Here is a 14250-nt window from a genome sequence, read left to right on the forward strand (position 1 = left end):
GGTCCTGATGGGGACAGGTAGTGGTCCTGATGGGGGACAGACGGAAAGGTGACAGGTAGTGGTCCTGATGGGGACAGGTAGTGGTCCTGATGGGGGACAGATGGACAGGTGACTGGTAGTGGTCCTGATGGGGACAGGAAGTGGTCCTGATGGGGACAGGAAGCGGTCCTGATGGGGGACAGATGGACAGGTGACTGGTTGTGGTCCTGATGGGGACAGGTAGTGGTCCTGATGGAGGACAGATTGGGGGGGGGGGGGTAACCATGCTGGTAACCATGGCGACAGTGTCAAGCAGGTCGGGTTTTGATTGGGCCACCTGTCGCTGGCCCCGCCCCTTTCCGCGCCCACTTCAAAGGTGAGAGAGACCAACGTCTGCAGAAACGTGCGTTTGTGGTGCCGAAGCACGCGTGCACGTTTGCATTAAAGATGTTGGTAACTTTTGCAGTCTGGTTGGAGCGCATGCACACTGACCTTTCACAGCGTGCACGCGCATCTGCCAGCACACTGACCTTTCACAACGTGTACGCGCATCTTGCAGCTAAGTTTTCCTTTCGGTAAACATTTATGTTTGTCAACAAATTTCAGCTTTTTCCCTTTCTGTTGTTTTCCCATCTGCGATCGCGGGCATTTCGCTCCAAATTCACCTGCAAAGTTTGAATTCAGGACAGGATGATACAGGACCGCACCGGACCGAACCAGACCGGACCGAACCGGACCGGAACGAAACGGACCGGACCGAACCGGACCGCACCGCACCGGACCGAACCAGACCGGACCGAACCGGACCGGAACGAAACGGACCGGACCGAACCGGACCGCACCGGACCGAACCAGACCGGACCGAACCGGACCGGACCGGACCTGCAGGACGATAAGGCTCACATCTCAACACTTACCGACAGACAGACAGATGAAAGGAGAGACAAACATCCCGAACCGGACCGGACGGACTGGACGCGGAGTGAGCTGGACCTGCCGGAGCGGACAGAGGCGCGTGCCCCCAGCGGATCACGCAGTCAGCATCCTGACCTGCCGGACCACAGCGACCACCTTCTCCAGCTGACACTCGGCTCGTGCACACGGTGTTTCCGTGATGTCCGCGTGCACTGGCAGCTCGCGCCCGCTGCTCCCCTCGGAACGGAGATCTGAAGAGGAAGAAGAAAAACGGCGCGCGTGTTGGTGACAGGAGGACCTCTGGAGGTCACCTGGGTCAGAACAAGGCGATCTGCGCAGCCACGTGATCACTTTTATATTTTGTGTGGAATTTAAATTTATTAAATATTCTACAGCTGTAATCCAATTTCAGGAGAGTATTCCCAGTTCACCCAGACTGGTAAAACCCAGTTCACCCAGTGCTGCTGGTAAAACCAAGTTCACCCAGACCGGTAAAACCCAGTTCACCCAGTGCTGCTGGTAAAACCAAGTTCACCCAGACTGGTAAAACCCAGTTCACCCAGTGCTGCTGGTAAAACCAAGTTCACCCATACTGGTAAAACCCAGTTCACCCAGTATGGTGAAACCCACTTCACCCAGACTGGTAAAACCCACTTCACCCAGACTGGTAAAACCCCCTTCCACCCAGACTGGTGAAAACCAGTTTGCCCAGACTGGTAAAACCCAGTTTGCCCAGACTGGTTAAACCCAGTTCACCCAGTGCTGCTGGTAAAACCCACTTCACCCAGACTGGTTAAACCATTTCACCCACACTGGTCAAACCCAGTTCATCCAGATTGGTAAAACCCAGTTCGCCCAGTGCTGCTGGTAAAACCCATTTCACCCACACTGGTCAAACCCAGTTCATCCAGACTGGTAAAACCCAGTTCGCCCAGTGCTGCTGGTAAAACCCAGTTCATCCAGCCTGGTAAAACCCAGTTCACCCAGACTGGTAGGAACCAGTTCGCCCATTGCTGCTGGTAAAACCTAGTTCGCCCAGTGCTGCTGGTGAAACCCAGTTCACCCAGACTGGTAAAACCCAGTTCGCCCAGTGCTGCTGGTAAAACCCAGTTCGCCCAATGCTACTGGTAAAACCCAGTTCACCCAGACTGGTAAAACCCAGTTCATCTAGACTGGTAAAACCTAGTTCGCCCAGTGCTGCTGGTAAAACCCAATTCATCCAGACTGGTAAAACCCAGTTCGCCCAGTGCTACTGGTAAAACCCAGTTCACCCAGACTGGTAAACCCCAGTTCACCCAGACTGGTAAAACCCAGTTCGCCCAGTGCTGCTGGTCAAACCCAGTTCACCCAGACTGGTAAAACCCAGTTCACCCAGACTGGTAAAACCCAGTTCACCCAGACTGGTAGAATCCAGTTCGCCCAGTGCTGCTGATAAAACCCAGTTCACCGAGACTGGTAAAACCCAGTTCACCCAGTGCTGCTGGTAAAACCCAGTTCACCCAGACTGGTAGAACCCAGTTCGCCCAGTGCTGCTGGTAAAACCCAATTCATCCAGACTGGTAGAACCCAGTTCGCCCAGTGCTGCTGGTGAAACCCAGTTCACCCAGACTGGTAAAACCCAGTTCGCCCAGTGCTGCTGGTAAAACCCAATTCATCCAGACTGGTAGGACCCAGTTCGCCCAGTGCTGCTGGTGAAACCCAGTTCACCCAGACTGGTAAAACCCAGTTCGCCCAGTGCTGCTGGTAAAACCCAGTTTGCCCAGACTGGTTAAACCCAGTTCACCCAGTGCTGCTGGTAAAACCCAGTTCGCCCAGTGCTGCTGGTAAAACCCAGTTCGCCCAGTGCTGCTGGTAAAACCCACTTCACCCAGACTGGTTAAACCATTTCACCCACACTGGTCAAACCCAGTTCATCCAGATTGGTAAAACCCAGTTCGCCCAGTGCTACTGGTAAAACCCAGTTCACCCAGACTGGTAAAAACCAGTTCAGCCAGACTGGTTAAACCATTTCACCCACACTGGTCAAACCCAGTTCATCCAGACTGGTAAAACCCAGTTCGCCCAGTGCTACTGGTAAAACCCAGTTCACCCAGACTGGTAAAACCCAGTTCAGCCAGACTGGTAAAACACAGTTCACCCAGACTGGTAAAACCCAGTTCACCCAGACTGGTAGGACCCAGTTCGCCCATTGCTGCTGGTAAAACCCAGTTCAGCCAGACTGGTAAAACCTAGTTCGCCCAGTGCTGCTGGTAAAACCCAATTCATCCAGACTGGTAAAACCCAGTTCGCCCAGTGCTGCTGGTAAAACCCAGTTCATCCAGCCTGGTAAAACCCAGTTCACCCAGACTGGTAGGACCCAGTTCGCCCATTGCTGCTGGTAAAACCTAGTTCGCCCAGTGCTGCTGGTAAAACCCAATTCATCCAGACTGGTAAAACCCAGTTCGCCCAGTGCTACTGGTAAAACCCAGTTCACCCAGACTGGTAAAACCCAGTTCACTCAGACTGGTGAAATGCAATTCACCCAGTTAGGTAAAACCAATTTCATCCAGACTGGTGAAACCCAGTTCACCCAGTATGGTGAAACCCACTTCACCCAGACTGGTAAAACCCACTTCACCCAGACTGGTAAAACCCCATCCACCCAGACTGGTAAAAACCAGTTTGCCCAGACTGGTAAAACCCAGTTTGCCCAGACTGGTTAAACCCAGTTCGCCCAGTGCTGCTGGTAAAACCCAGTTCGCCCAGTGCTGCTGGTAAAACCCACTTCACCCAGACTGGTTAAACCATTTCACCCACACTGGTCAAACCCAGTTCATCCAGATTGGTAAAACCCAGTTCGCCCAGTGCTGCTGGTAAAACCCATTTCACCCACACTGGTCAAACCCAGTTCATCCAGACTGGTAAAACCCAGTTCGCCCAGTGCTGCTGGTAAAACCCAATTCATCCAGACTGGTAAAACCCAGTTCGCCCAATGCTACTGGTAAAACCCAGTTCACCCAGACTGGTAAACCCCAGTTCAGCCAGACTGGTAAAACCCAGTTCACCCAGACTGGTAAAACCCAGTTCACCCAGACTGGTAAAACCCAGTTCGCCCAGTGCTGCTGGTCAAACCCAGTTCAGCCAGACTGGTGAAACGCAGTTCACCCAGACTGGTAAAACCCAGTTCACTCAGACTGGTGAAATGCAATTCACCCAGTTAGGTAAAACCAATTTCATCCAGACTGGTGAAACCCAGTTCACCCAGTATGGTGAAACCCAGTTCACCCAGACTGGTAAAACCCACTTCACCCAGACTGGTAAAACCCCATCCACCCAGACTGGTAAAAACCAGTTTGCCCAGACTGGTTAAACCCAGTTCACCCAGTGCTGCTGGTAAAACCCAGTTCGCCCAGTGCTGCTGGTAAAACCCACTTCACCCAGACTGGTTAAACCATTTCACCCACACTGGTCAAACCCAGTTCATCCAGATTGGTAAAACCCAGTTCGCCCAGTGCTACTGGTAAAACCCAGTTCACCCAGACTGGTAAAACCCAGTTCAGCCAGACTGGTTAAACCATTTCACCCACACTGGTCAAACCCAGTTCATCCAGACTGGTAAAACCCAGTTCGCCCAGTGCTACTGGTAAAACCCAGTTCGCCCAGTGCTGCTGGTAAAACCCAGTTCGCCCAGTGCTGCTGGTAAAACCCAGTTCACCCAGACTGGTAAAACCCAGTTCACCCAGACTGGTTAAACCATTTCACCCACACTGGTCAAACCCAGTTCATCCAGACTGGTAAAACCCAGTTCACCCAGTGCTACTGGTAAAACCCAGTTCACCCAGACTGGTAAAACCCAGTTCAGCCAGACTGGTAAAACACAGTTCACCCAGACTGGTAAAACCCAGTTCACCCAGACTGGTAGGACCCAGTTCGCCCATTGCTGCTGGTAAAACCCAGTTCAGCCAGACTGGTAAAACCTAGTTCGCCCAGTGCTGCTGGTAAAACCCAATTCATCCAGACTGGTAAAACCCAGTTCGCCCAGTGCTGCTGGTAAAACCCAGTTCATCCAGCCTGGTAAAACCCAGTTCACCCAGACTGGTAGGACCCAGTTCGCCCATTGCTGCTGGTAAAACCCAGTTCGCCCAGTGCTGCTGGTAAAACCCAGTTCACCCAGACTGGTAAAACCCAGTTCACCCAGACTGGTTAAACCATTTCACCCACACTGGTCAAACCCAGTTCAGCCAGACTGGTGAAACGCAGTTCACCCAGACTGGTAAAACCCAGTTCACCCAGACTGGTAAAACCCAGTTCGCCCAGTGCTGCTGGTCAAACCCAGTTCACCCAGACTGGTAAAACCCAGTTCACCCAGACTGGTAGAATCCAGTTCGCCCAGTGCTGCTGATAAAACCCAGTTCACCGAGACTGGTAAAACCCAGTTCACCTAGTGCTGCTGGTAAAACCCAGTTCAGCCAGACTGGTAAAACCCAGTTCACCCAGACTGGTAAAACCCAGTTCACCCAGACTGGTAAAACCCAGTTCGCCCAGTGCTGCTGGTCAAACCCAGTTCAGCCAGACTGGTGAAACGCAGTTCACCCAGACTGGTAAAACCCAGTTCACTCAGACTGGTGAAATGCAATTCACCCAGTTAGGTAAAACCAATTTCATCCAGACTGGTGAAACCCAGTTCACCCAGTATGGTGAAACCCAGTTCACCCAGACTGGTAAAACCCACTTCACCCAGACTGGTAAAACCCCATCCACCCAGACTGGTAAAAACCAGTTTGCCCAGACTGGTTAAACCCAGTTCACCCAGTGCTGCTGGTAAAACCCAGTTCGCCCAGTGCTGCTGGTAAAACCCACTTCACCCAGACTGGTTAAACCATTTCACCCACACTGGTCAAACCCAGTTCATCCAGATTGGTAAAACCCAGTTCGCCCAGTGCTACTGGTAAAACCCAGTTCACCCAGACTGGTAAAACCCAGTTCAGCCAGACTGGTTAAACCATTTCACCCACACTGGTCAAACCCAGTTCATCCAGACTGGTAAAACCCAGTTCGCCCAGTGCTACTGGTAAAACCCAGTTCGCCCAGTGCTGCTGGTAAAACCCAGTTCGCCCAGTGCTGCTGGTAAAACCCAGTTCACCCAGACTGGTAAAACCCAGTTCACCCAGACTGGTTAAACCATTTCACCCACACTGGTCAAACCCAGTTCATCCAGACTGGTAAAACCCAGTTCACCCAGTGCTACTGGTAAAACCCAGTTCACCCAGACTGGTAAAACCCAGTTCAGCCAGACTGGTAAAACACAGTTCACCCAGACTGGTAAAACCCAGTTCACCCAGACTGGTAGGACCCAGTTCGCCCATTGCTGCTGGTAAAACCCAGTTCAGCCAGACTGGTAAAACCTAGTTCGCCCAGTGCTGCTGGTAAAACCCAATTCATCCAGACTGGTAAAACCCAGTTCGCCCAGTGCTGCTGGTAAAACCCAGTTCATCCAGCCTGGTAAAACCCAGTTCACCCAGACTGGTAGGACCCAGTTCGCCCATTGCTGCTGGTAAAACCTAGTTCGCCCAGTGCTGCTGGTGAAACCCAGTTCACCCAGACTGGTAAAACCCAGTTCGCCCAGTGCTGCTGGTAAAACCCAGTTCGCCCAATGCTACTGGTAAAACCCAGTTCACCCAGACTGGTAAAACCCAGTTCATCTAGACTGGTAAAACCCAGTTCGCCCAGTGCTGCTGGTAAAACCCAATTCATCCAGACTGGTAAAACCCAGTTCGCCCAGTGCTACTGGTAAAACCCAGTTCACCCAGACTGGTAAACCCCAGTTCACCCAGACTGGTAAAACCCAGTTCGCCCAGTGCTGCTGGTAAAACCCAGTTCGCCCAATGCTACTGGTAAAACCCAGTTCACCCAGACTGGTAAAACCCAGTTCGCCCAGTGCTGCTGGTAAAACCCAATTCATCCAGACTGGTAAAACCCAGTTCGCCCAGTGCTACTGGTAAAACCCAGTTCACCCAGACTGGTAAAACCCAGTTCACTCAGACTGGTGAAATGCAATTCACCCAGTTAGGTAAAACCAATTTCATCCAGACTGGTGAAACCCAGTTCACCCAGTATGGTGAAACCCAGTTCACCCAGACTGGTAAAACCCACTTCACCCAGACTGGTAAAACCCCATCCACCCAGACTGGTAAAAACCAGTTTGCCCAGACTGGTAAAACCCAGTTTGCCCAGACTGGTTAAACCCAGTTCGCCCAGTGCTGCTGGTAAAACCCAGTTCGCCCAGTGCTGCTGGTAAAACCCACTTCACCCAGACTGGTTAAACCATTTCACCCACACTGGTCAAACCCAGTTCATCCAGATTGGTAAAACCCAGTTCGCCCAGTGCTGCTGGTAAAACCCATTTCACCCACACTGGTCAAACCCAGTTCATCCAGACTGGTAAAACCCAGTTCGCCCAGTGCTGCTGGTAAAACCCAATTCATCCAGACTGGTAAAACCCAGTTCGCCCAATGCTACTGGTAAAACCCAGTTCACCCAGACTGGTAAACCCCAGTTCAGCCAGACTGGTAAAACCCAGTTCACCCAGACTGGTAAAACCCAGTTCACCCAGACTGGTAAAACCCAGTTCGCCCAGTGCTGCTGGTCAAACCCAGTTCAGCCAGACTGGTGAAACGCAGTTCACCCAGACTGGTAAAACCCAGTTCACCCAGACTGGTAAAACCCAGTTCGCCCAGTGCTGCTGGTCAAACCCAGTTCACCCAGACTGGTAAAACCCAGTTCACCCAGACTGGTAGAATCCAGTTCGCCCAGTGCTGCTGATAAAACCCAGTTCACCGAGACTGGTAAAACCCAGTTCACCTAGTGCTGCTGGTAAAACCCAGTTCACCCAGACTGGTAGAACCCAATTCATCCAGACTGGTAAAACCCAGTTCGCCCAGTGCTGCTGATAAAACCCAGTTCACCGAGACTGGTAAAACCCAGTTCACCTAGTGCTGCTGGTAAAACCCAGTTCACCCAGACTGGTAGAACCCAGTTCGCCCAGTGCTGCTGGTAAAACCCAGTTCACCTAGTGCTGCTGGTAAAACCCAGTTCACCCAGACTGGTAAAACCCAATTCATCCAGACTGGTAAAACCCAGTTCGCCCATACTGGTCAAACCTAGTTCACCCAGACTGGTAAAACCTCGTTCGCCCAGTGCTGCTGGTAAAACCCAATTCACCCAGACTGGTAAAACCCAGTTCACCCAGACTAGTAAAACCCAGTTTACCCAGACTGGTAAAACCCAGTTCACCCAGACTGGTAAAACCCACTTCACCCAGTTTGGTAAAACCCAGTTCACCCAGACTGGTAAAACCCAGTTCACCCAGGTTGATAGAACCCAGTTCGCCCAGTGCTGCTGTTAAAACCCAGTTCATCCCTACTAGTGAAACCCAGTTCGCCCAGACTGGTAAAAACCAATTCACCCAGAATGGTAACACCCATTTAACCTAGACTGGTAGAACCCAGTTCGCCCAGTGCTGCTGGTAAAACCCAATTCATCCAGACTGGTAAAACCCAGTTCGCCCATACTGGTAAAACCTCGTTCGCCCAGTGCTGCTGGTAAAACCCAATTCACCCAGACTGGTAAAACCCAGTTCACCCAGACTAGTAAAACCCAGTTTACCCAGACTGGTAAAACCCAGTTCACCCAGACTGGTAAAACCCACTTCACCCAGACTGGTAAAACCCACTTCACCCAGTTTGGTAAAACCCAGTTCACCCAGACTGGTAAAACCCAGTTCACCCAGACTGGTAAAACCCAGTTCACCCAGACTGGTAAAACCCACTTCACCCAGTTTGGTAAAACCCAGTTCACCCAGACTGGTAAAACCCAGTTCACCCAGGTTGGTAGAACCCAGTTCATCCATACTAGTGAAACCCAGTTCGCCCAGACTGGTAAAACCCAATTCACCCAGAATGGTAACACCCATTTAACCTAGACTGGTAGAACCCAGTTCGCCCAGTGCTGCTGGTAAAACCCAGTTCGCCCAGACTGTTAAAACCCAGTTCAGCCAGACTGGTAAAACCCAGTTCACCCAGTGCTGCTGGTAAAACCCATTTCACCCAGACTGGTAAAACCCAAACCACCCAGGCTGGTAATTCCCAGTTTGCCAAGACTGGTAAAACCCAGTTCACCCAGACTCGTTAAACCCAGTTCACCCAGTGCTACTGGTAAAACCCAGTTCACCCAGACTGGTAAAACCCAGTTCAGCCAGACTGGTTAAACCATTTCACCCACACTGGTCAAACCCAGTTCATCCAGACTGGTAAAACCCAGTTCGCCCAGTGCTACTGGTAAAACCCAGTTCGCCCAGTGCTGCTGGTAAAACCCAGTTCGCCCAGTGCTGCTGGTAAAACCCAGTTCACCCAGACTGGTAAAACCCAGTTCACCCAGACTGGTTAAACCATTTCACCCACACTGGTCAAACCCAGTTCATCCAGACTGGTAAAACCCAGTTCACCCAGTGCTACTGGTAAAACCCAGTTCACCCAGACTGGTAAAACCCAGTTCACCCAGACTGGTAGGACCCAGTTCGCCCATTGCTGCTGGTAAAACCCAGTTCATCCAGCCTGGTAAAACCCAGTTCACCCAGACTGGTAGGACCCAGTTCGCCCATTGCTGCTGGTAAAACCTAGTTCGCCCAGTGCTGCTGGTGAAACCCAGTTCACCCAGACTGGTAAAACCTAGTTCGCCCAGTGCTGCTGGTAAAACCCAATTCATCCAGACTGGTAAAACCCAGTTCGCCCAGTGCTGCTGGTAAAACCCAGTTCATCCAGCCTGGTAAAACCCAGTTCACCCAGCCTGGTAAAACCCAGTTCGCCCATTGCTGCTGGTAAAACCTAGTTCGCCCAGTGCTGCTGGTGAAACCCAGTTCACCCAGACTGGTAAAACCCAGTTCGCCCAGTGCTGCTGGTAAAACCCAGTTCGCCCAATGCTACTGGTAAAACCCAGTTCACCCAGACTGGTAAAACCCAGTTCATCTAGACTGGTAAAACCCAGTTCGCCCAGTGCTGCTGGTAAAACCCAATTCATCCAGACTGGTAAAACCCAGTTCGCCCAGTGCTACTGGTAAAACCCAGTTCACCCAGACTGGTAAACCCCAGTTCACCCAGACTGGTAAAACCCAGTTCGCCCAGTGCTGCTGGTAAAACCCAGTTCGCCCAATGCTACTGGTAAAACCCAGTTCACCCAGACTGGTAAAACCCAGTTCATCTAGACTGGTAAAACCCAGTTCGCCCAGTGCTGCTGGTAAAACCCAATTCATCCAGACTGGTAAAACCCAGTTCGCCCAGTGCTACTGGTAAAACCCAGTTCACCCAGACTGGTAAAACCCAGTTCACTCAGACTGGTGAAATGCAATTCACCCAGTTAGGTAAAACCAATTTCATCCAGACTGGTGAAACCCAGTTCACCCAGTATGGTGAAACCCAGTTCACCCAGACTGGTAAAACCCACTTCACCCAGACTGGTAAAACCCCATCCACCCAGACTGGTAAAAACCAGTTTGCCCAGACTGGTAAAACCCAGTTTGCCCAGACTGGTTAAACCCAGTTCACCCAGTGCTGCTGGTAAAACCCAGTTCGCCCAGTGCTGCTGGTAAAACCCAGTTCGCCCAGTGCTGCTGGTTAAACCCAGTTCACCCAGACTGGTAAAACCCAGTTCACCCAGACTAGTTAAACCATTTCACCCGCACTGGTCAAACCCAGTTCATCCAGTGCTACTGGTAAAACCCAGTTCACCCAGACTGGTAAAACCCAGTTCAGCCAGACTGGTAAAACACAGTTCACCCAGACTGGTAAAACCCAGTTCACCCAGACTGGTAGGACCCAGTTCGCCCATTGCTGCTGGTAAAACCCAGTTCAGCCAGACTGGTAAAACCTAGTTCGCCCAGTGCTGCTGGTAAAACCCAATTCATCCAGACTGGTAAAACCCAGTTCGCCCAGTGCTGCTGGTAAAACCCAGTTCATCCAGCCTGGTAAAACCCAGTTCACCCAGACTGGTAGGACCCAGTTCGCCCATTGCTGCTGGTAAAACCTAGTTCGCCCAGTGCTGCTGGTGAAACCCAGTTCACCCAGTTTGGTAAAACCCAGTTCACCCAGACTGGTAAAACCCAGTTCACCCAGGTTGATAGAACCCAGTTCGCCCAGTGCTGCTGTTAAAACCCAGTTCATCCCTACTAGTGAAACCCAGTTCGCCCAGACTGGTAAAACCCAATTCACCCAGAATGGTAACACCCATTTAACCTAGACTGGTAGAACCCAGTTCGCCCAGTGCTGCTGGTAAAACCCAATTCATCCAGACTGGTAAAACCCAGTTCGCCCATACTGGTCAAACCTAGTTCACCCAGACTGGTAAAACCTCGTTCGCCCAGTGCTGCTGGTAAAACCCAATTCACCCAGACTGGTAAAACCCAGTTCACCCAGACTAGTAAAACCCAGTTTACCCAGACTGGTAAAACCCAGTTCACCCAGACTGGTAAAACCCACTTCACCCAGTTTGGTAGAACCCAGTTCACCCAGACTGGTGAAACCCAGTTCACCCAGGTTGATAGAACCCAGTTCGCCCAGTGCTGCTGTTAAAACCCAGTTCATCCCTACTAGTGAAACCCAGTTCGCCCAGACTGGTAAAACCCAATTCACCCAGAATGGTAACACCCATTTAACCTAGACTGGTAGAACCCAGTTCGCCCAGTGCTGCTGGTAAAACCCAATTCACCCAGACTGGTAAAACCCAGTTCACCCAGACTAGTAAAACCCAGTTTACCCAGACTGGTAAAACCCAGTTCACCCAGACTGGTAAAACCCACTTCACCCAGACTGGTAAAACCCACTTCACCCAGTTTGGTAAAACCCAGTTCACCCAGACTGGTAAAACCCAGTTCACCCAGACTGGTAAAACCCAGTTCACCCAGACTGGTAAAACCCACTTCACCCAGTTTGGTAAAACCCAGTTCACCCAGACTGGTAAAACCCAGTTCACCCAGGTTGGTAGAACCCAGTTCATCCATACTAGTGAAACCCAGTTCGCCCAGACTGGTAAAACCCAATTCACCCAGAATGGTAACACCCATTTAACCTAGACTGGTAGAACCCAGTTCGCCCAGTGCTGCTGGTAAAACCCAGTTCGCCCAGACTGTTAAAACCCAGTTCAGCCAGACTGGTAAAACCCAGTTCACCCAGTGCTGCTGGTAAAACCCATTTCACCCAGACTGGTAAAACCCAAACCACCCAGGCTGGTAATTCCCAGTTTGCCAAGACTGGTAAAACCCAGTTCACCCAGACTCGTTAAACCCAGTTCACCCAGTGCTACTGGTAAAACCCAGTTCACCCAGACTGGTAAAACCCAGTTCAGCCAGACTGGTTAAACCATTTCACCCACACTGGTCAAACCCAGTTCATCCAGACTGGTAAAACCCAGTTCGCCCAGTGCTACTGGTAAAACCCAGTTCGCCCAGTGCTGCTGGTAAAACCCAGTTCGCCCAGTGCTGCTGGTAAAACCCAGTTCACCCAGACTGGTAAAACCCAGTTCACCCAGACTGGTTAAACCATTTCACCCACACTGGTCAAACCCAGTTCATCCAGACTGGTAAAACCCAGTTCACCCAGTGCTACTGGTAAAACCCAGTTCACCCAGACTGGTAAAACCCAGTTCACCCAGACTGGTAGGACCCAGTTCGCCCATTGCTGCTGGTAAAACCCAGTTCAGCCAGACTGTTACACCTAGTTCGCCCAGTGCTGCTGGTAAAACCCAATTCATCCAGACTGGTAAAACCCAGTTCGCCCAGTGCTGCTGGTAAAACCCAGTTCATCCAGCCTGGTAAAACCCAGTTCACCCAGACTGGTAGGACCCAGTTCGCCCATTGCTGCTGGTAAAACCTAGTTCGCCCAGTGCTGCTGGTGAAACCCAGTTCACCCAGACTGGTAAAACCCAGTTCGCCCAGTGCTGCTGGTAAAACCCAGTTCGCCCAATGCTACTGGTAAAACCCAGTTCACCCAGACTGGTAAAACCCAGTTCATCTAGACTGGTAAAACCCAGTTCGCCCAGTGCTGCTGGTAAAACCCAATTCATCCAGACTGGTAAAACCCAGTTCGCCCAGTGCTACTGGTAAAACCCAGTTCACCCAGACTGGTAAACCCCAGTTCACCCAGACTGGTAAAACCCAGTTCGCCCAGTGCTGCTGGTAAAACCCAGTTCGCCCAATGCTACTGGTAAAACCCAGTTCACCCAGACTGGTAAAACCCAGTTCATCTAGACTGGTAAAACCCAGTTCGCCCAGTGCTGCTGGTAAAACCCAATTCATCCAGACTGGTAAAACCCAGTTCGCCCAGTGCTACTGGTAAAACCCAGTTCACCCAGACTGGTAAAACCCAGTTCACTCAGACTGGTGAAATGCAATTCACCCAGTTAGGTAAAACCAATTTCATCCAGACTGGTGAAACCCAGTTCACCCAGTATGGTGAAACCCAGTTCACCCAGACTGGTAAAACCCACTTCACCCAGACTGGTAAAACCCCATCCACCCAGACTGGTAAAAACCAGTTTGCCCAGACTGGTAAAACCCAGTTTGCCCAGACTGGTTAAACCCAGTTCACCCAGTGCTGCTGGTAAAACCCAGTTCGCCCAGTGCTGCTGGTAAAACCCACTTCACCCAGACTGGTTAAACCATTTCACCCACACTGGTCAAACCCAGTTCATCCAGATTGGTAAAACCCAGTTCGCCCAGTGCTGCTGGTAAAACCCATTTCACCCACACTGGTCAAACCCAGTTCATCCAGACTGGTAAAACCCAGTTCGCCCAGTGCTGCTGGTAAAACCCAGTTCACCCAGACTGGTAAAACCCAGTTCAGCCAGACTGGTTAAACCATTTCACCCACACTGGTCAAACCCAGTTCATCCAGACTGGTAAAACCCAGTTCGCCCAGTGCTGCTGGTAAAACCCAGTTCGCCCAGTGCTGCTGGTAAAACCCAGTTCACCCAGACTGGTAAAACCCAGTTCACCCAGACTGGTAAAACCCAGTTCACCCAGACTGGTTAAACCATTTCACCCGCACTGGTCAAACCCAGTTCATCCAGTGCTACTGGTAAAACCCAGTTCACCCAGACTGGTAAAACCCAGTTCAGCCAGACTGGTAAAACACAGTTCACCCAGACTGGTAAAACCCAGTTCACCCAGACTGGTAGGACCCAGTTCGCCCATTGCTGCTGGTAAAACCCAGTTCAGCCAGACTGGTAAAACCTAGTTCGCCCAGTGCTGCTGGTAAAACCCAATTCATCCAGACTGGTAAAACCCAGTTCGCCCAGTGCTGCTGGTAAAACCCAGTTCATCCAGCCTGG

Source organism: Telmatherina bonti (genome assembly GCF_933228915.1).
Source record: "Telmatherina bonti genome assembly, chromosome: 10".
NCBI classification, from domain to species: Eukaryota; Metazoa; Chordata; class Actinopteri; order Atheriniformes; family Telmatherinidae; genus Telmatherina; species Telmatherina bonti.